Source organism: Catharus ustulatus, chromosome 14 (assembly GCF_009819885.2).
Source record: "Catharus ustulatus isolate bCatUst1 chromosome 14, bCatUst1.pri.v2, whole genome shotgun sequence".
In the NCBI taxonomy this organism is placed as follows: domain Eukaryota; kingdom Metazoa; phylum Chordata; class Aves; order Passeriformes; family Turdidae; genus Catharus; species Catharus ustulatus.
In genome coordinates, this window is record NC_046234.1 from 6,251,312 (window position 1) to 6,273,099 (window position 21,788).

The 21,788-nt window shown below is 48.0% G+C and overlaps 1 protein-coding gene across 2 annotated transcripts in view; it reads right to left on the reverse strand.

Annotated features, from left to right (window-relative positions):
- Positions 1–19,165, reverse strand: part of TRPC5 (transient receptor potential cation channel subfamily C member 5) — a 92,375-nt gene extending 73,210 nt beyond the window's left edge. Inside the window, exon 1 of one of the 2 annotated variants that reach the window (XM_033072306.1) lies at positions 19,082–19,165. The gene's annotated coding sequence lies outside the window, so the exon portion shown is untranslated. Of the gene's footprint in view, positions 1–17,432; positions 17,575–19,081 lie in introns of those variants that run through there. The other variant, XM_033072307.2, reaches the window with a different exon arrangement.
- Positions 19,166–21,788: the final 2,623 nt, after the last annotated feature.

A 21,788-nucleotide genomic window follows, 5' to 3' on the forward strand; every position in this document is an offset into this window, starting at 1 on the left:
TTCAACCTCCAGATCATTCCAGTAAAGTCAGAGATTTGGGTCAGAGATTTGTAGGAGTATCCACATTATTCCTTAATCTCTGCCATACTTACATTGTGCCCTTTGGCTACCAACAGCAGTAACATCCTGATCTTTTGAGCCACAGACCTAAAGTCCTTTTAAAAGGACAGACAGCATTCATCCTCATGCTGTATGGGCTGGAAATCTGCAGTTATAGAAGTTTTTTGTTTCATCCTTGTGACAGCAAGTGATAATGGGGCAGGATACCCCATAAATACAGACACACCTATATATTATATACCTATAATTTAATAGGTGTAACAGTTCTTTGGTGCCTGTTGAGACAAGCCCAGAGCCAGAGCCATCTGGAGTGCGGTAGTTTCATCCCATGAAAGTGATGATAAAAACTAGAAATGTCCCATATTAACAGGGAAATAACATATTTTTAAGTTTTTTGGTGGGGTTTTTTTTAGCCACAGGGCTACACTGTCACACATTGAAAAATCTGCAGGGCATTATCTTGGAAATCAGTTCTTGGTCTTCCTAAGGGGAATTTCTCACATGGGCATAGGATGCCTTTTTTCCCTCCCCAACCCTTGTCTGCACTATACCGTAATGTCACTGCTTTTTTCTGTTATCCTTCATCAAGATACTATTCTAAAATTTCCTTCCATTTTCTTCTGGATTTAATTTTGCAGTTTGCTTCCCTGTTCAGTTAAGTGTTGATTCAAGACACCTCAGCTTTCAAGAGACATCTGAGACGAGGCTCATCAGCTTCTCTTCAGAAGAATTTTATTTTGTGTGCTCTGGGGTTCAGGCTCAGCTACAGTAGAACTGCAGGGGGTTCATGTTTAAATTGAGCTGCATTCCTTTGGCTGCAGGAGTGGGCCTAGGCAGAGGAAATGCACAAATCCATAAATAAGGCTTGGCACGATTTCCCTGCTCTGCTTAATTCCGACATTTGCAAGCTCTGTTTTCCCAAACCTCTCGCTTCCAAATTCCTGCACCTGCTAATTTGTTAATTCTGTTTTCACTGAGTTTAGACTTATGTATTCTTAATTATGCTAATGAAGAATAAACTACTTAAAATATTAATGTTCTGCAAACCTTAAAAAGAAAACAGTTAACAAATACCTTGCCCCTGGGGTCTGTCTTAGCTTTTGGATTCACAGACCAGTCCAAGGCATTACTTTTTCTCTTGAGGAGGTTTCCTGTCCTCCCTTTCTCCTTTCTCCTCCCTCTCAGGTCTCTTCTGATACAGCCTCACTTTCTCCTTTTCTGTCTGACCTCTGTTGGGAGGAAGATCTCACAGTTAAATGAAAATCACCCCAAGGTGGTAATTACCTCAGATGTCTCCACCAGTTTTCTTTTCCTCTCCTGGAGCTGATGTCTCCCCTCCAAGGCTCTGTAAAGGCTCCTTGCCCTGCTCCCTTCCATCCATCCTCACCACCAGTGTCTGGAACCTGCTGGGAGATCCTGGGGTGCCACAGAGCTCTGTCCCCTCCTGTGCTCTGTGCATCCCTCAGACACCTCTGCCAGGCAGGAGAGATGCAGCTCTGGCACAGGAATGAGACAGGAGACAATGTGTGTCTCTGCTCCTCATGCAACCACAATTCACCAAATTCTCCTTTGCTCTCCCTGAGCATTGCTCTGCACACCTGGTTTATGCTTTCCTGCTTTCTACCTAAACCATAGGTCAGGTAATGCACCAAAATTGTGATTTACTGCACATAAAAGGGATGGTGAGCACTGAACCTGCAAAGAAGAAATCTGCTGTTTGCTTCATTTACCCAAACAACTACCTGCAGAACATCCCTGGCTCCTTGGGGTTCCTTCCTATCTCTGCACTCCTGATAAAAGCTGTGCTTTTTATGCTGCCAGTCGTTCCTGAATGTCTGTGTGGAGCTGCTAAATCGCAGATTACACCGTGTAGGATCTCGTTCTCACCCTCTCCCTGACAAGGCAGCATTGTTTCTTACAGGACAGATGGCTCACAAGATACTGATCTCTGCCAAGGGAGCAGCACCGCACTGTCTGCAAAGTGGCTCTAAAGTGACTCTGAAAGCAACTGTTTTGGCATTAAGATTGAGATGGAGGATAAAGCACACACGCCAAGGAGCAGCCCATGCAAGCAGCATCACTCTCAGCAGTACCAAGGAGCTGCTTCACCCCAGGAGAGCAGCTTTCCCCAGGCTTGAGTGCTCCCCTAACTGCTCACAGTCTGCACGACTAGACTACATTGCAGTCATGCCATGCTTGTCACTTCCCTGGGAGTCTAGCCACACTTGCTGGGGTTTATTTTCAGCCCTCAGCTTTGGGGAGTTCAATAATTATATGAGAATGTGTTCTCCTGGGGGAAAGGGAAAAAAAAAAGTTTCTAGCCTCTGGGGTGTGAAGTAAAGAGTGTGAGTCACAGAGTGAACTTCATTGATGCAGAAACCAGACAGAAAGTGTCCCAAATTCTCTGGGTTTAAAAATCTCCTAACTTTAAGTTTGCAGATTTGAGATGTGGGACAGAGAGGGGAGAAATGGGTCTTGGCAGTGCTAGAATCACAGAATCACAGAAACACAGAGTCATGGAACATCCTGAGTTGGAAGGGACCCACAAAGATCAACCATTCCAACCCCTGGTCCTGCACAGACATCCCAAAAATCCCACCCTGACAGCCTTATCCAAACACTCCCTGAGCTCTGTCAGGCTTGGGGCCATGGGCATCTCCTGGGAGCTGCTTCATTTGGGGATGCCAGATCTTCTCTGCAGGCCACTGCAGCTCCTCTGAAGTCCTTTCCTGGCTGGAAAAAGCCCCATTATGATCCTTGCAGCAAGGGATGTGTCTGTGCTCTGCTCTGGTAGCAGGTCTGGTAGACAGTGGCATTTTGTGCACTGACTCAAGCACACACACTTCAGGGATTGCCTGCTCTGCTATTTATAAAGTTAAAATAAAGGGTGGCATCACTCAGCCAGCACAGAGCAGAAGCATCACTGGTGTTCTCCATGAAGGCAGTTTTGGAAGTCCATTAAATTATTCCAGCTAGATATCATCCACCCTTGTTCACTTGGAGAGACAGAGGATCCCTTTGACTCAATCCAATAAAGCAGCCACCAATTTAACACCACTTTTGGCAGAGGAGAAATGCATTTCTCTACAGGCCTACTTAACAGCCAAGGCCTGCTGAAGCTTCTCTGCTGCAAGACACCTCCATTACTGCCACGCTGAGCTTAAAATCAGCTGAGAAAATGTGCTGCACACTCGAGAACTTCATTTAAGCACAGTCATAACTGTGGCTACAGGCAGAAATGCAGAGTGGATATCACCAGACAGGCACTATTTTCAAAGGGCCCTCCTCCTGCAAATCCCGGCCGAGGGAGCCCTGAAAAATAGGAAGTGTCATCACCCCCATTTTCTAAGGAAAGCAAAGCAGGAGACACTTCCAACTTCTGAGAGAATATCCAGGGCAGTAAAGAACCTCATTCCATCCACACCTCAACCAGTGAGTGACAGCTGAACCCCTCGTGGCAATCTGCAGTGCAGAGTGAGACCTCCTTGCTGATGTTTTCCCTGCTGATGTTTTCCCTGCTGATATTTTCCCTGCTGATGTTTTCCCTGCTGATGTTTTCCCTCAAACAAGAGAAGCACATGTACAGTGATGATGCACTGCTTGTCTCTTCTGACAAGCACTGTTCTTTCAAATCCTCATTTTCTTTTGGTTTCCTCTTGCTTTTTCATCTGAAAGCTTCTGTCCTCCATGGCTCTGAAGGGTCTGAAAATTCAGGTGTCTGATGCTTACACAGATACAGGAGTTAGCAGACAGCCTGGAAGGGAAGAAAGGGCTCAGAGAGGTTTGAACAGTCCCATCCATCTCAGTGAGGGGTTTAATCCTGGGGCACAATCACTGCTGGTGACAATTCTAATCCTTATACAGGAGAGGAGATGGAATATTACCAGATTGCATTATTTTCCTTTTTAGCATCCTTATTATCCTTTTCACTTCCACACCTGGGTGGTGCTTGAAGACATCATCAGCTGTTTTGCCCCACCTAAAAGGAGCTACATAAATAAAACTTGTACAAGAAGTGAGCTATGATTGAGGTGTTCACTGAAACACGGGGAACAGGCAGAATTTAAGGATCTCTGCAAACTGCTGGAGGGACCACTGCAGATGTCAGACATGGCAAAACAGCTGTGGGTGACACCCCTGAGGTGCCTGAGAGCTTCTCGGGGGTTGAAAAGTCATCAGGACTCTCACTGGGACTCTGAGCAGCAGCATTTGATCCACCCCACAACCTCATCCCAGTGACCTGGCAAACTGGGGATTTATTTCATTGCCTTTCTGGGCAAGCAGCTTTTCATACCTGCACTTCTGTTTGTTCCTCTCATCTGGTTTTTAGGCACTGCTCTTGGTTGCTGTGACAGGAACCTGTTCTGTTCCTAGAATTCATTTTTTGCTTCTTCCTATTTTCAATAAATTTCCCTGCACAGCTCTCCTCTTCAATGCCAGCACTCTACTTTCCAGATACAGAAAAGCAGATAAAGTGTCAGATTAAAAAACAAATACAAAGGGCTAAACCCAGCTTGTATAACAAGCAACTAGCAGAGATGTCAAATGAAGACCTAGGGATTTTTTCCCCTCACTCTGTCAATGGGCATTGGCATAATGACCATGTGCAGCTCCATCATTTCAAGCTCTACGGTTAGTTTTACACATTTCCTGGTTCATGTAATTAGCTGTTAGCATTCTTGAACGTTGTCCATTAAATTTTATTACCCACAATCTAGTTTTCACAGAAGAACAGCAAAAATTACTGCAGAAATAATATCCATGGAAGACATGTTACATGCATCATCACAAGGGAAAATTGGGACTTTCCTCAAATTTGGAGCGGTTCCTAGAGAGACTGCATGACTGATTAAAATACTGAGTCTGACCTTGCTTCTGTCACAAATCTAAAATTAATTCTTTGACTCTTTAGTTTACCCTGCATGCCTGCTAGTGTAATTACATGCAGGACTTAATTTGGATTCACCAAAAGTATTTGGCTTCACAATTTCCTCAAAACTTGGTTTTTCAGGTTTCTTTCTGAAACTATACTAAAGGAATGGGTTTGTATTTAATAGCTAGTTATCTCTATATGCATGAAAAAAACCAAACCAAAACTAGTTTTTTACTCTGATGAACTAAGGCTGAATTCTTCTCAACGCACTGAGGTTGTATTCCCTGGGTCCTGTGTTTGGAAGAAGGACCTGCTTTGTGTTTAGTGTTACAGTACTTGCAGCCTGTCTAAATTTCCTCAGCTTCTTCAGCCTGTTTCTCTGAGATTTCCATCCCCTGCTCATTAATTACCTTTGCCAGCACAGTTCTCCAGTGGGAAGCCAGATTCAGCACCAACTTTCCTGTCCTCTCCAGCACTCTAAGTTGCCCTTGCATTTTGTTTTCTTTGCTGGATCTTGCTGCCAATGACCTCTTTTCAATTCTCTCTTAAATGCATAGGGCTAAATTTTCTATTTGCTTTCTTCACCTACCTTTGGCCCAGGTCTGATTCTTTCCTCCTAGAACTGCAGCTCAGGTCCACCTTTCCTGATTGGTGATCAAACACCGTGGAGTTGTTTTTACCAGCACCAAGCACCTCTGACAAGCACAAGCTCTGCTCTCCTGCAGAACAGAGCCCAACAGCCCCATTCTCCCCAGCTTCCAACAGGCAAGCACAGAAAACTCCAGACATCAGCCATGCCCTGAGTTCAGGCAGTGCACAGCCAGCTGTTCACCTGTGTTTGTGAGCACAAGGACTTTCCTTCTCCCCACAGTGAGCCAGGGATGCTGCTGCCACTGCTCATCCCACAGATCCCAGGGCAAGGAGCTCATCTTTTGTCAGCCCTAGCGAGAGGGGGTGTTCTAGCTGGAGAGAGAACTGGTGCAGCTCTTAAATGTCTCAATTCAATCCTTGTGCACTGAGGAATTTCTCCTAAAGACACATCAGAGACTCCTGCAATTTACTCTTTCCATGATCCTTAGTAAGGCTCTCCTATGGACAATCCAAGCATTTTGTGTTTCTTAGTAAATTGTTGCTTGGATGGATAAATTTGCTTTTTTTCCCCCCACTGGTTTCCCTGGATTTTCACAATGAAGAGGAGGAAAGCTTAAGGCCACATGGGTTCTGCTCATATGATCATGGTGACAACAGCTCTTTCCTCTGTCCTGCTTTTTGTTCCAAGCTCCACAATTAATTTAATTTAATTTAATTTTAATTAATTTTATTTCATTTCAAATAATTTAATTATTTAAAATAATTAAAGGTGCTGCTTGCTGCTGACCCAACTGACCCTGGCAACTGCTGTGCATCCCACCCTGCAGCAGTCACTGCTGAATTTGCCCCCTCCCACACACTCCTGCCACAGGAGGATGGCACTGCAGTCCTTGTCCCAACCCCAAGCAGGCCTTGAGGCTCCAGGAGCCATTTATTCACAGTGTGCAATTTGGAGGGATTCCAAGTTGCAGATGCTTCTCTACCTCAAGTCTTTTATTTTTCCTCCTGGTACTCTGGATTTTATTTCATCCCTGAGGTGTCTCAGAACAGTCCACCCTCACCCAGTCATGGATGATTTATTTTCCTTAGCAAAACCAAAATATTTTGCTAAGGGTACATTCTGTGCCTCAGAACTGGTTTTGGTGGGATTTTTTAAAATATGAGGATTATTAGCCAGTTTCCCTTTATTTGTACTTTGAGTTTTCTGTGGTGCTTTTAATGACAGCAGCACTCAAACTCACCCTGGATGTGCTGGGTCAGGTGAAGCAAACAGTGTCCCACTTGTGAGATGCCCTCTGCAGCCAAAAAACCTGCTCAGCAATAATCCTGCTGACTTAGTCAGGAAACCACAGATCACCTTCCAGGGGAGCTACAGGAGTGAGGGGTCTGGCTGGAAGAATCTGGACTCTTCCAAGAGTTCCCCTGCATTTCAGGAGAGCTCCTGAGGCCCCTTGCAAACCCTTAGCAGGACACTCTGGACTGTCACACTGTGACTGACAACAAATGTCATTTGGCTGACATTTCAGGTGGGAAAAGAATCGAATTCTATCTGTATGTTTCCCAAATTTCTTTCTGGACTTCAGCTTTCTACAAAAGAATTCGAGGGGCAGAGACAGCTCTGGGAATGCTGCACTTGTGCCAAAGATGCCACAGTCTGATCTGCTCACAAACACCAGCACCCCTGTAATGGGGTGGTGTTTGCACCATTTAATTCATGGCTTGTCTGAAATCTCTTCGGTCTTCACTCAGAGCCAGGATTAAAAACATGAAGGAGATGAATTTTCTCATGTTCAGGCTTGGTTGTTTATTAAATCTTATCTAAAGTACAGAAAGTTCAGCAACACTTCCAGCCACCAGCTAAAAGTGAGCAAAATGGAGCTGAACTTAGCTAGTTACAAAGTCTCTTAAAGCTAAACAGTCCAATAGAGAAATAACACCTATATTAATTGTACTTTTAACTCAATAACCAAATTCCTCTGACCCTCAGTGTGACACTGACTGACCAACCAGAAACTGCTGCCTGAAACCATGAAGAAGGAAGATGAGCACAGAAAGAGACACCACCCAAATTCCTCCTTCTTGTCCCATACCCATTACTATATTACAAAAACCTCACATTTAAAACCCTTCACTATGTGAAATCACACACTTCTATTTAACTGCACACCTGTGATTTTAACTCCATCACTCAAATTTGGAGCCTTCTCCAAGGGCTCAGGTCCAAAGCAGTGTTCTGCAGGGGGTCAGAGCCAGAAAGCACAGAAAGGTCAATACTCCCAGGTTTGTGGGATCCAGCAGCACCCCCTCCCTGGGGCAAAAACCCCAGGCTGTCCACTCAGGTTAGTGCAGTGTTAGACACAGCACAACCACAGCTCCCAAACCTGCTCTGCCATGGCTCAGAGCAGCAGGGACATCTCTGTGGCAGTGCAGCAGCAGGTTGGCACTTGCATAACTCAAGGTGACTCCACTCCATGGACTGCATTAGCATCGGGCTGCAAATCCTCAGGGAAGCCTGAGCAGGCAGCATCAGCAGCTGCAGCCCTGCAACCAACAACATCCCGGGGAAAATCCTCCCTCCTCACACCTGGGATGCAGGACGGCACCTCAGGGGTGTTTGCTGCCTGCTGGGCTCAGGGCAGAGGCACAAGGCACAAGGAGGATGAATATTTGCCTGCCAGAGACACCTCCTACATGGTATTATTGCTTTCCATTAAATTGAACAAAAATACCCAGGTTCTGGAAACACTGTCTCATTGTAACACCTGCATGATTGGATGAATAAATCTGTTTTAATTAACTGCCTTTTTTATAGTAGGCTGTAACGAAATATTGTGAGAAAGTGAGAGGCTGATAGTTGGCTTTGAGATTTCAAATAACCATCTCCTAATTAAATCTGTATATATTTATGTGTCATCTTGGAGCACAAAAGCACTTAGACCAATCCATTCTTTTAACTTCCTTTCCTGTTTGCTTTTCCAGTGTTACTTATTAATTTGCTGTGCTCTTCCTTCACTTAGCTTCAGCCAGAGCAGAGCCAAATTGTTTCAAACGCATTTTGTGCACTCTGAATATCACTCTGCCTATGCAGATCCACTTGTCTCAGCCTCCAGTGACACAACTCCTAACTGCACAGCTAAAACTGAAAAGAGAACTCACTATCCTGGACTCCTTCCTGCTTCATTGCACTTGTGCTGCCATTGACTAGACTGTCCAAATTAAAACTCTGCTCCAGCTCAGCAGGGAAGGTATTGCAAAGCTTTGGGAGCACATCAAAGCATCTCTGTGCACTGCTGCCCATTTCATGTCCCACCAACGGGGTCTGTCACATGCTGCTGCTGAACTTCTCACTTCTCAGCCCCAAAGCCTGCTAAGCTTTGAGTTAAATCTATTGTCACTCTCATTTTTGGGCTCTATCTCCCCTCCTCAGCACCCCAAAAAACAGGAAAAGAGAACAATGAGGGGTATGTCTCTATCCATGCATCACCAGTGCTGTGCTGGGCTTGGGTGTGTGCTGTCTTAGGGGGAGCTTTAGAACCCAACAGAGCACAAATATGGACAAAACAGGGCCATCTCCTGGTGCCTCACACATCTCTGTGCAGAAATAGGCTGTGGGGAGCAGGAAACATCGAGGGGGCTCTGCAAACACTGTTTTGTCATTGCCTGGAGGGTGAAGATGCTCAGGTCGTGGAACATTCCTGGGCTGTGACAAACACAAACAGGATTCACTCTTGCCACAATCACACACTGCTGGCTTTGAGTATTTATTTCCTTCGAGCTAAAGCTGTGCTTTTCTGCCCCATAAAGTCTCCCCAGCTGTCCAGAGGTCAAAGGCGCTGTCAGCAGTGCTACCAACACATCCTGGCTGCTCCAATGCCAGCAGGGTTTCCTCCAGGAACAGCCCATTACTTTGTGGCATCCATCAGTTCTCAGGGATTCAAGCACCCATGCAAAGTGCAGTCATGCTCCAAACATCTACAGAAACAGAGATGCTCCAAATTAAAGAAAATGGAATTCAAGCACCCCTTGTGTCTCCAGCATCCCCACTGCACTGAGGAGATCCCTCTGGGAGGAAAATCCTGCAGTCTGAGGAGGGTGTTTCCAGAGCTCATTTTTCAGGTGCAGGACATTCTCTTCTGCAGCAGCTCTTGATAATGATAATTGATCCATATGGATTAAACAAGAGTGTTGGATGAAAAACATTAGATTGGGCCTCTGGTTCCAAACAAAGATTAAAAAATAATTGAAATGTGGCACGAGCAGGTCTACTTATGTGTTGGTTAATTTGGAAACAAACCAATACTTTTTGAGCAGCACAAGTTATCCATGATGCTTATAAATGATCTTCCCTATAAAAGACTTCACTTCCACTGAAGAACTGCCCATACTCTTCACTTTTCATATCTGAAGTCTCAATTCTTTGTGACTTGATTCCCCACTTAGTACTCACAAAGGCACATTCTGTGTGCTGAGATGACAAAAGATGAATAAAATGGGAATCCATGCATCACAAAATCCACACAGCAGGATGGTGCCCCTCACATATCCACATTTTTAGTAGCACACTGTTCGTTTGCTTCTGAGCTAATAAACTGAACTCAGTGACAGCTTTGTGTGGCACAGCCTCAAGGAAGGAAGAAACCTGGCTTGGACTTCTCAATCTTGCCTAATCAGGGGTGTGCTGCTGTGTTCCTCTTTCCATGCCTGTAAAATGGGTGGAAATGCTGCTAATCTATCCTTAACTCCACGCTAAGAGGCTCAATCCATAAAGCTGATTTAAGCTGCAGTATGGGCACAGTAATAATGCCATTAACATACTTCAGATTTTCCGGAAGTGAACAAGAACTGAAAGCCTAATTTGATTTCTTTTTTTTTTTTTTCAGCTCTGCCTTCTCTTCATAATGCTTCAATATTTAAGCACAGGAAGATGCTCTGGACCAGGATTCAGTGCTGTGTGGATGCTCTCTCTGCATGCCCCAGCTGTTCCCACTCAAGCCTGGTGATCCCTTGGAAAGGCAGGAAAACCCACCCTTAATGTGGCTCTCACCTTGCCAGGATGACCAGAGGGCCTTTGAAAAGGCTCCCAGGCTCGAGCATCAGTGTCTGGATCAAACAGAACCACATCCTGTGGCTGCCCAAAATCTCCTGCAGGCATCACAGAAAATGAGAGACCGTCCACAAGCTGGCAAAAGCATGTTTGGCCAAGCATCCAGAACATCAGAGCCATTTGTAGAACCTGGATCAAGGTCTGAAATGGCCATTAGCAAGAAAAAACCACATTCAACAGTGTTGTTGCTGTGAATAATCTGACAGCAGAGATTCCACAGGTGTTTGGGGCTTTATCCCGGTTTAAATATTAGAACAATCAGGCACAGGATCCTCTCACAGCCTCAGGGCTCCAAGTTGGGCAGTTAAAGGACTTCAACCAAGCAGAATAACCAGATTAAAGGAGTCTGAGAAGGGCTCTGCAGCAGGACTGCAGGAATCACACCTCTGTGACTTTGAGCAACTCTTTAGTTCCCTTCACCTCAGCCTGCCACAGCACAAAACAGCACAGGGCATTCACTCCCCATGTGTAACTCAGTGCCACCAGAGGGCTGAGCCTCAGCTCCTGCCCACACTGCTGGGCTGAGCCAGCCCCCATTCTAGGAGGGACAGAAGGATGCTTCTCAAGAGGTCACTGGCACAAGTCAGACGTGCCTGCTCCACACACACACTGAGGAGCTCTCTCTGAATGCAGAAGCAGCAAAAAAAAAGCTCTGATGCTAAAAAAGCCAACCCACAGAACAGTCCTGCTCTGCACAGGTCAGTGACACAGAGAGGAAGCCTTGTTTCCAGCTGCTTTTGCAGGAGAGAAAGACTGATCCCAAAATGTACGGGAAGGTCACGGCAGCAGCATCACTCTTTCATCACACCCCAAATGTTTCACCCTGAATTTTGGTCCTATCACACAGTGTGCCCTAAGAAAGAATGAAAATAAACTTTTCAGAGAACAGTGAGAACATCTGAAATAAAACACTGTGCTTCATGCCCAGATCTAAATCTCGCTAAAGTCAGTGGGAATTTTTTAATTTCCCACTGCTGCTCCTGTGCTCACAGAAGGGCCCTTCAGTTTTCACCAACAATCCAACCCATAGCCAGCCCCAGGACTGGTGAGAGAGAAGAGGCTGATTAGAGCCACAATTCCCTTCAGCCTGGCAAGCACTGGAAATTCTGAGAATTTAACTCAGCCTTGGACTGGAAATGTCCCTGAGCAGGGACCAGGCAGAGCTAATAACTCTGACAAATCTGATCTTTATTCCCCACAGAAAGACCAGTGTTGGTGGCCTAAATCCCAGCCTCTCCTTGTCTTTCCCCAGCTCTCTCCTGAGAGATTTAACTACCAGACTCTTGGATTCTCTAGATGCTCCTCTTTGCATAAATAATTTAAAACTTTGGGAGCTTGCTGACTGTTATCCTTGAAGACTGGAGTGACATACCAGGAATCTGTAAGATTTTGTATTTAAAGTTTTGTCCCATTCATGAATACATTCAAATCTTTGGCAAAATCAGAGGACAACCAGAAAGATCTGCTCATCTTTGTGTTCCCTGACTCACTCCATAGGTGTGTGGCCAGTTCAGATGAACTTTTTGACTGCCAGAACCCCTTGTATGCAAAACACTTCTAAAACATCTCTTCCTTCCATCCACTGCAGCATCCTGCATTTCTTCTCAGCCAAGCCACTCTTCATCCTTGCTTCTCCCAAACTATTTCAGTCAGCCAGGGGTTCATGTGGCTCCTGTGGACAGCAATGGGTTTATTTTTGGGAGGGGTGCCTACCCTTCCCGATTCCATTTTGTGCCAGTAGCTGAAGTGATGGCTTGTTGACTGCTGATATTCCTACTCCTGTCTTTGACAGGCAAGGCTCCCACTCACCAGCTGCTCAGCCTGTTTGATTAGGTTACAGACAGGGAGCAGGGAGAGCTGCAGGAGAGAAGTGGAAGTGGAGATGCTCCGGGTGTGCGCAGGCGCGGCTTTGCAGGACCACAGCAAACCTCTCCCAGCTCCCAGGGTGATCCCAGCACTGAGCTCCTGGGCACCCTGCAGGTGGGGAAGAAGTCAGGAGAGCTGGGAGGGTGCCACTTCCAACCTGGCATCAGCTCAAGATCCACAGAAACCCACAGACAAATGTCAGAACATCTGCCCTAACACCCCGTAAACACAGAGCTGCAGGCTTAAACAAAGATGTGCATTTTAAGGCAGATCTTAAATCTGAGAAACCTGGAGCCCTTTTCCCAGCTACAGAGCATCTCCCTGCTCTGGTCTGGGGTCAGCTTGTGCCCCTTAAATCCATGGCACAGAGGAAGGACTCGGGATCTGTGTGGAACAGGGAGCTGGCACCAGCACCCAAGCTGGCCATGGGGGATCAGCCAGGAGCTCAGGGGAGCTGCTCTCCCTGCTGAGGATGCAGGAGGCTGCTGGAGCTGGGTCTGGGCAGCCCTGTTCCCTTCAGCAGCCTGGGCCAGAGAGCTCCAGCATGGCCCTCAGGGACTCTCCCAGGAGGAAAGTTAGTCCTTGTTTTCTTGCTGAAGAAATGAGATACTGCAGCAGAAGCAAACTTTTAAGATTCTTCAGAGGCTCAGTCTGCTCTTCCCAGATGAGGATCCCCTGATGGCATTACACAGGACAGAAAGATCTGGGGAAAGGATTTTCACTATAGCCCCTGCAGGGACTTTGTATCTTTTTCTACAAACATTTTCTGTGCTCTCCTGCCCTCTTCCACAGATCACATCTTACTTCCTTTGTCCACATAACCTCTTCTTTTCAGTTAGAAAATCCCTTTCTTGCAGCAGATGCTTCTCTTTGAATCAGCCTTCCCATCCCTCACAGCCCCTTGTCCACTCAGTCCCTGACCACAGCTCTGCCTCCAGCTCAGCCTCACAGGAGAAATGGGTGACAAGGCACTGCCATCCTAGCAATCCTTACTATTCCCCTTGCTCCTATTATGAACAATTTTAGGGCATTAGGACAATTTTATAAACCTGGAGGTCTTTCCACCTGGAAACTTTCAAATACCCCAATACACATAATACAGAGATTTCCATTAACTGCAGCTCCAGGCTAAGTAAGAGATCAGCACCTCCATTTCGTAATGCAGCACAAACCAGAATGAACAGGACACAAAGCCTGAATGAGAGAGAGGAATTATTTCATCTTGTTGTCCCAGTCAGAGCCCTGAGCCCCAAATGGCTTCATCCTCTCACTGCTTTTGTCAGTAAGGCTTCACACAATGAAATTCTTGCAGCTTCCTATGTTAATCCATTAATACCTGTGAGAGCAGGCTGAAATCTCTACCCTGGTTATCATTCTGGTACCAAAATGCCCAATAAACACTATTCCATAAGCTCTAGCCTTCCCTCTCTATTTTACTGAGCAGAAAGTGAGTTGCTGTTGTAGCAAGCTGTGCATGTCAGAGCTGGGAGCACACAGGAATGGATTAAATCTATGCTCCTTCTATCCCAGGATGCCATCTCTGTGATGGGCAGCAGTCTGGGTGTCCTTCTGCACTCTCCCTGCATCTGGCAATTCCAGGGAGGCAGAGGTTACACCCAGACCTTCATCTTCCCTGTCCTCTCTCCATGCATTGTGAACTTGCCTCATGTTTTTCAACCTGCTTATGCTTTTGCCCTCCACAGTATCCTGTGGTAATGAGCATTACAATTTAATTAGCAGACATGATAGGGAACCTATCTGACTCTATTCAGGTGCTTAAGCCAGCCTTTCCCAAACAGTGAATCAGATTGCTCTCTAAGGATGGAAAAAGGGATGCAGGACACGTGAGAGGGGCCAGGAAATTGCTTCAGTTCTCACTGGAACATGTTCACTGCACGTGAAGAGGGAGAGAGAGGGAGAGAAGGGAGAAGGGAATAAGGACAAAGCAGCTTCCTGGCTTGAATCCAGAGACTGAGCTGAGAATAAATAATAATACGTGTCTAACGAGCTACCAGAAACACCCATCATTCCCATTAGCAGAAACCATCCTGCTGCCTAAATCAAGCTCCCATCATGGGCACTGTGACCAACACTGTGAACACAGTGCCCATGACACATATCTGTGACCAACACAGATATAAAATCTGATGTGCTCTAAAGAAAATTAAAAATGGAGAAAATGAGGACCCAAGTCTACCTGCTACTCACACACAGAGAGAAATACTCTTTGTGTCCACACAGAGAAATACTCCTTGTGTCTCCAGTTCCTCTCCTTCCCAGCCAAGACCTGACAGAAAACACTGCAAGGATGCCATACCTACAGCCACACTTCACTTAGGGACTACTCACTGCTTTCCAAGGCAGGAAATCTCAGGAAGAGCACAACTTTTGTGTTAAAGAACTCCACACAACAACACAGCAGCCTCTCTACCATGATGACAAAACTGGCCAGAACACGAGGCAGGTTATCCAGCAGGGAGGCAGAGCTGCAGGGAACTGATCCTCATGCAGCAGCAGGAGGGGACCAGCCCCAGCTCTCCTCATTTCAACTCTGGATGCCAGCACATTTCTTCCTTCCCCAAGAGGGAACTTAACTTAACTTAGCCTGAAAACACACTGAAGCGGAATCACTGTGAAAGGAATAACAGCCCTGGCCCAGCTTCCCAGCCTCTGCAGGTCCCTCACACAGGGACAGCTCCATCCTCCCTGGAGCTCTGACTGCACTGGGCCTGGGCATCCAAGAGGAGCTGGCTGGCAAGGTGCTGTGCTGCAGTGATTTGTGCTTACTGGCCATCTCCCTTGGCAGGAAAACCAACTGAGAGCAGCCTTGCCTCACTCTGATTTAGTGTTTGTCTAGCTAAGAAACCCACAGCTGTTCAAAAGCCACTGACCTGCTCTGGTACTTCTTAATCTGACCCACACCCTGGGTCTGGACCTTTCTGCAGTTATTCATACCAGCTCCACATTGCTCACCAGGATTTCAGGTTCAGAAACTTTCAGGAATCATTTGCTAGCTTGTGCTATTTTTTTTTCCCCCCGAATTGGATGTTGTAGAGACACATCCATCCCTGGCAGCACAGGGATCTCTCTGGGACAGGCAGCACGCTGGGTTCCCACCCTCTGAAATGTGCCAAGGGCAGGTGCTGAGATGAACCTGCCCACCTTTGTACCATGCAGTGCAGAACTCTGTGTGCAATACCTGCATTTAGGCACTCACTCCATGCAGGTGCCTCTCATTTCCAGAGATAAAAGACTGGCAAATCCAGCCCCCAGTTTTTGATGGCTGCACCCTGTGCTGAACTTGGTGATCCTTGCTAAACGAGACTTTACCAATGTCTCATCCTGCAGGTTGGCTTTTTTCTGTTCTTCTCATGTTTTCCTTTCTCTGTCTCTAGCCAGAAATGATTTACATGTTTGTTTACTCTGAGCTACATTCATCTGAGTCATTCAGCAACCCTCTACCCACAATCATATTACAGCAAATTTGGAACTGGAGTCTCAGGGAGTGAATATTATGCTGTTGTCAAGATGAGAGAGTGGGGGGCCATTGGGTTTCAGGAAAAACTGACTTTTGCAAACATGTCAAAATCCAACAGCCTCATAATCCCCTGTGCTCTGCATTTCTTCATAAAGAAGGAGAAAATCCAGGCAAATAAATTACTCTATATTTACACCAGTTACAGTGTAACAATTAGTAGGATTTGGCTCATTTTGCACAAATTATACTACTGTACTTGTAGGAATAATCTATTCTGTTTCAAACTAATTTTAGCCACCCTTGACTGCTCTTCCATCTGTTGTAGAAAAAAAAAAATATTTGCACATAGCTATTGTGAATTTTCTTCTCCAAGGTATGTTTTCAAGAACTACATCTCTCAAAAAACAACGTAATCATATTCTTAGCAAGACTCATAGCTCAGCTGACAGTACCTTGTCTATTAAATCCACAACATGAAAAGACCTCAGAATTGACATCCTAAGGATTTTTTTTAAGGTTGCCTGAAATAAATCTTTGCAGAAAGCAAGCTGATCAAAGAATTTTGAGCTTTGCATTACCTTTAACGCAATTCTAGAAGCTATTCAGAGATCCTACCAAAGCAGGAAGAGGTTATGAAAAGTAACAACACCTTTTAAAAAACATATTACAAAACCAATGAGATTTCAATACACTACAGTGAAAGCCATGCACATTAAAATAGAAATCATTCTCTCAGAAGCCCAGTAATAAAAATAAGGAATTTTGTTCATGTTCTATGCACTTGCAAGATATATTAAGACTGACCAGAGGCTAGTTTCAAGCTCAAGTCCTTTTCCATCTAGTTTCTCTCCATCGCTTTACAAGAAAAAAAAAAAAAAGCAACAAACTAAACCAAAAACCAGCACCTCGACCTTTTTCTTTACTTTTAATTCGAGAAATGTACTCTGTAGCAGTATCTGAGGTATAGTTCTTGCCTAGGAAGACTTGCACCTAGCTGACAGTGTATTGATCCCTGCTGCAGCTGAGAATAAAAGTACAAGCAGAGGGAACAGCAGAGCCCCACCACAGAGAGCAGGGGGCTCACAGGGGGTGCCGTGGTCAGGGGAAGCACCTTCATGTCTTCACCCACTGAAGGCTCTGGGGCTGAAGCATTTCTTCAGCTGGTAATTGCTGCCAAGTTACACGCAGGGAAAGTGGGAACAAATACTCATGGCCCGAACAGAGTGACACATCTGATAACACCCAAATGGGGCTGCTTTTCTGCCTTTCCTCGAGAAACAACACTAGATTTCTTTAGAGGCAGTATTAGTCAAAATCTCAGCTCCTTCAGTCTGCTTTGGAGCTGCCTTTGTAGCCAAACAGGCATTTGGCTACAAGTTCCAATCTGCCTATAGATACCGCTTTAACTTCTGAAAAGCATTTTTAAAGCAGCAATGCAGTAATTTGCATTTTCACAGTACCTGCCTGGCTGAAAAGTGTTCTCAAGGGCTTCTGAGCAGCTTCACGGAGCCCTGGGAAGCAGTGACACAGGATATGCCGTCATTAAGGAGAAGGCAATCAACTCCGAAGAAGACTGAGAGCCTTGCCCAGGATGTCCTCAGAACAGAGAAACCCAGCTCAGCTCTCCCGTGGGGACAGGCACACACACACAGAGGCACCGTGACCACAAAGACAATCCTCTTCCCAAAAATCCTTCCTTCCAGCTTTGATGCCGGTGGGTCCCTTCACACTCGGGATATTCTGTGCTCCCCGATCCCCTCTTGCACAGGGCACTGCGTTACATAAGCTTGCTTGCACAGAGATGCACCGGGCACAAAACTTAGGGTTTACATCTGACCGCCAGAAGGATCAAGTATTTTTTTTACAATACAGTGGGAAAGTTAAGAAGAAGTGATCAAACAGACTGGGAATTCAAAGTGATGCTGCTCGAGAATGCAAGACTCGGTACACGACTGTTCAACCATGTTACCTTAGAGCATGGAGAATTTAATGGGAGACTCGCACATTACCATATTCATAACCATGACTAACAAATCTGTTGTCAATGCCACCAAAAATATCACACAAGCAGAATGTTTTTATACCAAAGAGACCACTGAAGTCACGGCTCCATAGTAAACAAATGAACTTATGAAGAGTCTTGAAAATCAGCCCTTTTTTCTTTTTTTTTTTTCCCCTGCGGAATTTGATACACTATAAACTGAGAGATGCCTGGCAGTTCAAAGAGGGGTCGATAAAAAAGGCGTTTTTCTTCTGCAAGCATCACAGCAGAGAACACCCCTCCGGTATCAGTGTCACCTCTCCCATGCTGAGGGCACGTGGGTCACTCACAGCCAGACCAAGGGCTGCCCGAATGGACAACAATTTTAACAACAATTTAAATCTGCATTTAACCCGTTAAATCCGCATTTAACCCGCCCTGCGAGGGTGCAGGTGGTCAGTGGTGCTGTCATTTAGGGCAAGGGCAGACAAAATCCAGCAACATCCCTCGGGATGCGAGTCCCGGTGTTGCCGGCAACTCCCGTAGGGGAGCGCGGCCACGCATCCCATCGAGCCCCGCATCCCATCCATCCCGCATCCCATCCATCCCCGCATCCCATCCATCCCGCATCCCATCGAACCCCGCATCCCACCCAGCTCCGCATCCCATCCAGCTCCGCATCCCATCCAGCCCCGCATCCCATCCAGCTCCGCATCCCATCCAGCCCCGCATCCCATCCTGTCCCGCATCCCGTCTAGTCCCGCATCTCTCCCAGTCCTGCATCCCATCCAGCCCCGCATCCCACCCAGCCCCGCATCCCGTCTAGTCCCGCATCTCTCCCGGTCCCGCATCCCTCCCAGTCCTGCATCCCTCCCGTCAGGCTCCCCATCCCTCCCAGTCCTGCATCCCTCCCGTCAGGCTCCCCATCCCTCCCAGTCCCGCATCCCTCCCGGCCCCGCCGCCGGCAACTTCATGGGGCGCAGCGCTGCCCTCCGGCCAGGCGGGTGCCGGTGGCTCCGGGGGATGCGGGCACGGAGCGGCCCCGACCACCCGCGCCTGGCGCTCGAGGGCTCGGGGCTCCAAGTTCCGAGAGTGTCCGTCCCCCCGCCCGGTGCCGTCCCCGCTCACCTCCGCGCCGCTCCGTCAGGCGGAACCCGCCGGGATGCCCGCGGGCCCGGGGCTCATCCGCGATCCGCCGGCCGCCCCCATGCCGCCCGCCCGCTGCCCGGCCGGTCCCTACGCCGCTGCCCGCGGCCCCGCGGCTCCGCAACGCCGGCGGCCAGGGCAGCGCGGCCGCAGCATCGCGCTCCGAGCCCCGGCGGCAGCGGCGGCGGCGGGCAGGGCTGCGACCCGCCTCCCCAAAAACCCCGCCGGGAGCTCCCGCACTGCCCACGCCGCCTCCGCCCGTCCCTTGGAGGCAGCCGGGCCCGAGGAGAGCCGAGCCGAGCTGAGCCGAGCGGAGCGGCCGGGCACACGCCGCGCCCCCCGCACCCGCTCACGGGCACACACCGCCCCTCGCGCGGAGACACCCGCCCCGCACACGCACACAGACACACACCCTATACACAGACACACACCCTATACACAGCGACACACACCCTATACACACACACAGACACACACCCCGCACACGCACACAGACACACCACCGCACAGACACACACCCTATACACACACACCCGCACACAGACACATACCGCACAGACACACACCACACAGAGAGACACACACCCCGCACACAGACACACACCCCGCACACAGACACACACCCTATACACAGCGACACACACCCCGCACACAGACACACACCCTATACACACAGACACCCACCCCACACACGCACACAGACACACCACCGCACAGACACACACCCTATACACACACACCCGCACACACACACCCGCCCCGCACACGCACAGAGCAACACACACACCCCACACACTGACACCGCACAGAGACACACACGCTATACACAGAGAAACACACCCCCTATGCACAGACACACACCTGCACAAAGACACACACACAGCGACACACACTCCGCACACAGAAACACACACACCCTACACACCAACACACACCCGATACACAGCGACACACACCCTACACAGACACCCTGCACAGAGAGAGACACACACCCCGCACTGACACACACCCTACACACAGAGAGACACCCTGCATGCACTGTCACACACCCCACACACGGACACACACCCCACGCAGTGACATACACCCTGTACCCAGAGACACACCCTGTACCCAGAGACACACACCCTACACACAGAGACACACACACCTTACACACAGAGACACACATACCTTACACACAGACACACACCCCACACATGGATATACACCACACACACATACTGACACACCCTACACACACCCCGCACAGACACACACTACCCACAGCTCAAGACACCCCTGCACACACATACAGCCCCCTAACACACACCCCACTCAAGTGCAGGTACAGCCACACCTCACATTCACCCACATCCCTCCATTCACACCCTCACATGGGTACAGCTACACACACACACACACACACTGCCATGCACAAACACTCCTTCACACCCACACTGGTTTGGGCTGGGGACACAGTTAATTCTCTCCCCAGTGTGAGCTGGGTTCGGGGTGAGGACAGTGATGCTCACACCCCAGAGTTGTAGCTGCTGCTGAGCAGGGCTCATCCCAAGCCAAGGCTATCCCATGCTGTGCCAGTGAGCAGGTGCACAGGGACAGAGCAGAGCCAGGACAGCCAGCCTGAACTGGCCGAGGGGATACCGCAGTGTCCTGCCCAGCACAGGAGCTGGGGGAGCTGGCCAGGGTCATTGATCACTGCTGGAGGACAGGCTGGACATCTGGCAGCAAGTGGTCTGTGTCAGTGTTGTGTGTGCATCACTTGTCCTTAGAGTTTGTTCCTGTCTCTCTTTCGTTACCTCCCTTTTCATTACAGTTGGGTGATGATGATGATAATATTTTATTTCAGTTATTAAGCTGTTTTTATTTCAACCCACAGGTTTTGCCTTCTTTCCAATCTTCCACCCCATCCATTTGTGGAGTGTGTATAAGTGAATGGTCTGCATTCTACTTTGTTGCTGGCTGGGTTTAAACCTCAACACTCACAACTCACACCTACAGTTCCCTCACACCCTCAGAGCCTGGCCTGGCCCCCCACCAGCCTGGTCCTGCCACAGGGAGGTTGAAACATGAGTGTCCCAGAGCCATCAGAACATGCCAGCACAGTGCCAGCTGACACCTGGTCCAGGGACCAGCTCTGGAGCTGAACCCTGCAACCATCTCAGGGCTCTGAGTCCTTCTCCCCTCCTCATTTCCACTTTGTCTCATGGATGTCAAAGTCTGTCAGACAACTGATCAAGGCTCCTAACTCCTTTAAAGCCAGACTGAATCCAGTGAATCCAGCTTTCACCTTTTCTGTGGCTGGGATAGCTTGCTATGGCCAGATTAAGGAACTTTTCCTCCTTCCCTTCCCCTCCAGGTTATACTGGGGTTACTTCTCCCCTTTCTGCACCTCAGGCTGAATGCAGGACTTCCCTTAGACCAGGAGAGAGGAGCTGACCTCTGGAAGGAGCTAGTCAGGAGAGAGTCACACTGATCCTGCCTCCACTGTCCCACTGCGACATTCCCACAGCCAGATCCTTTCTGGGCAGGACCCACCCACAGGGGAGTTCTGTCCCCTGGGTGCTGTTGTGGACACAACATCACAGCATTAAATCCTTTTCCCTTTGTGAGCACCGTAACTGTTACAATGAGCCTTTCTTGCACTTCATGCTCTGAGTCTGGATGCTGAAGAGCCTGTAATTGGTCT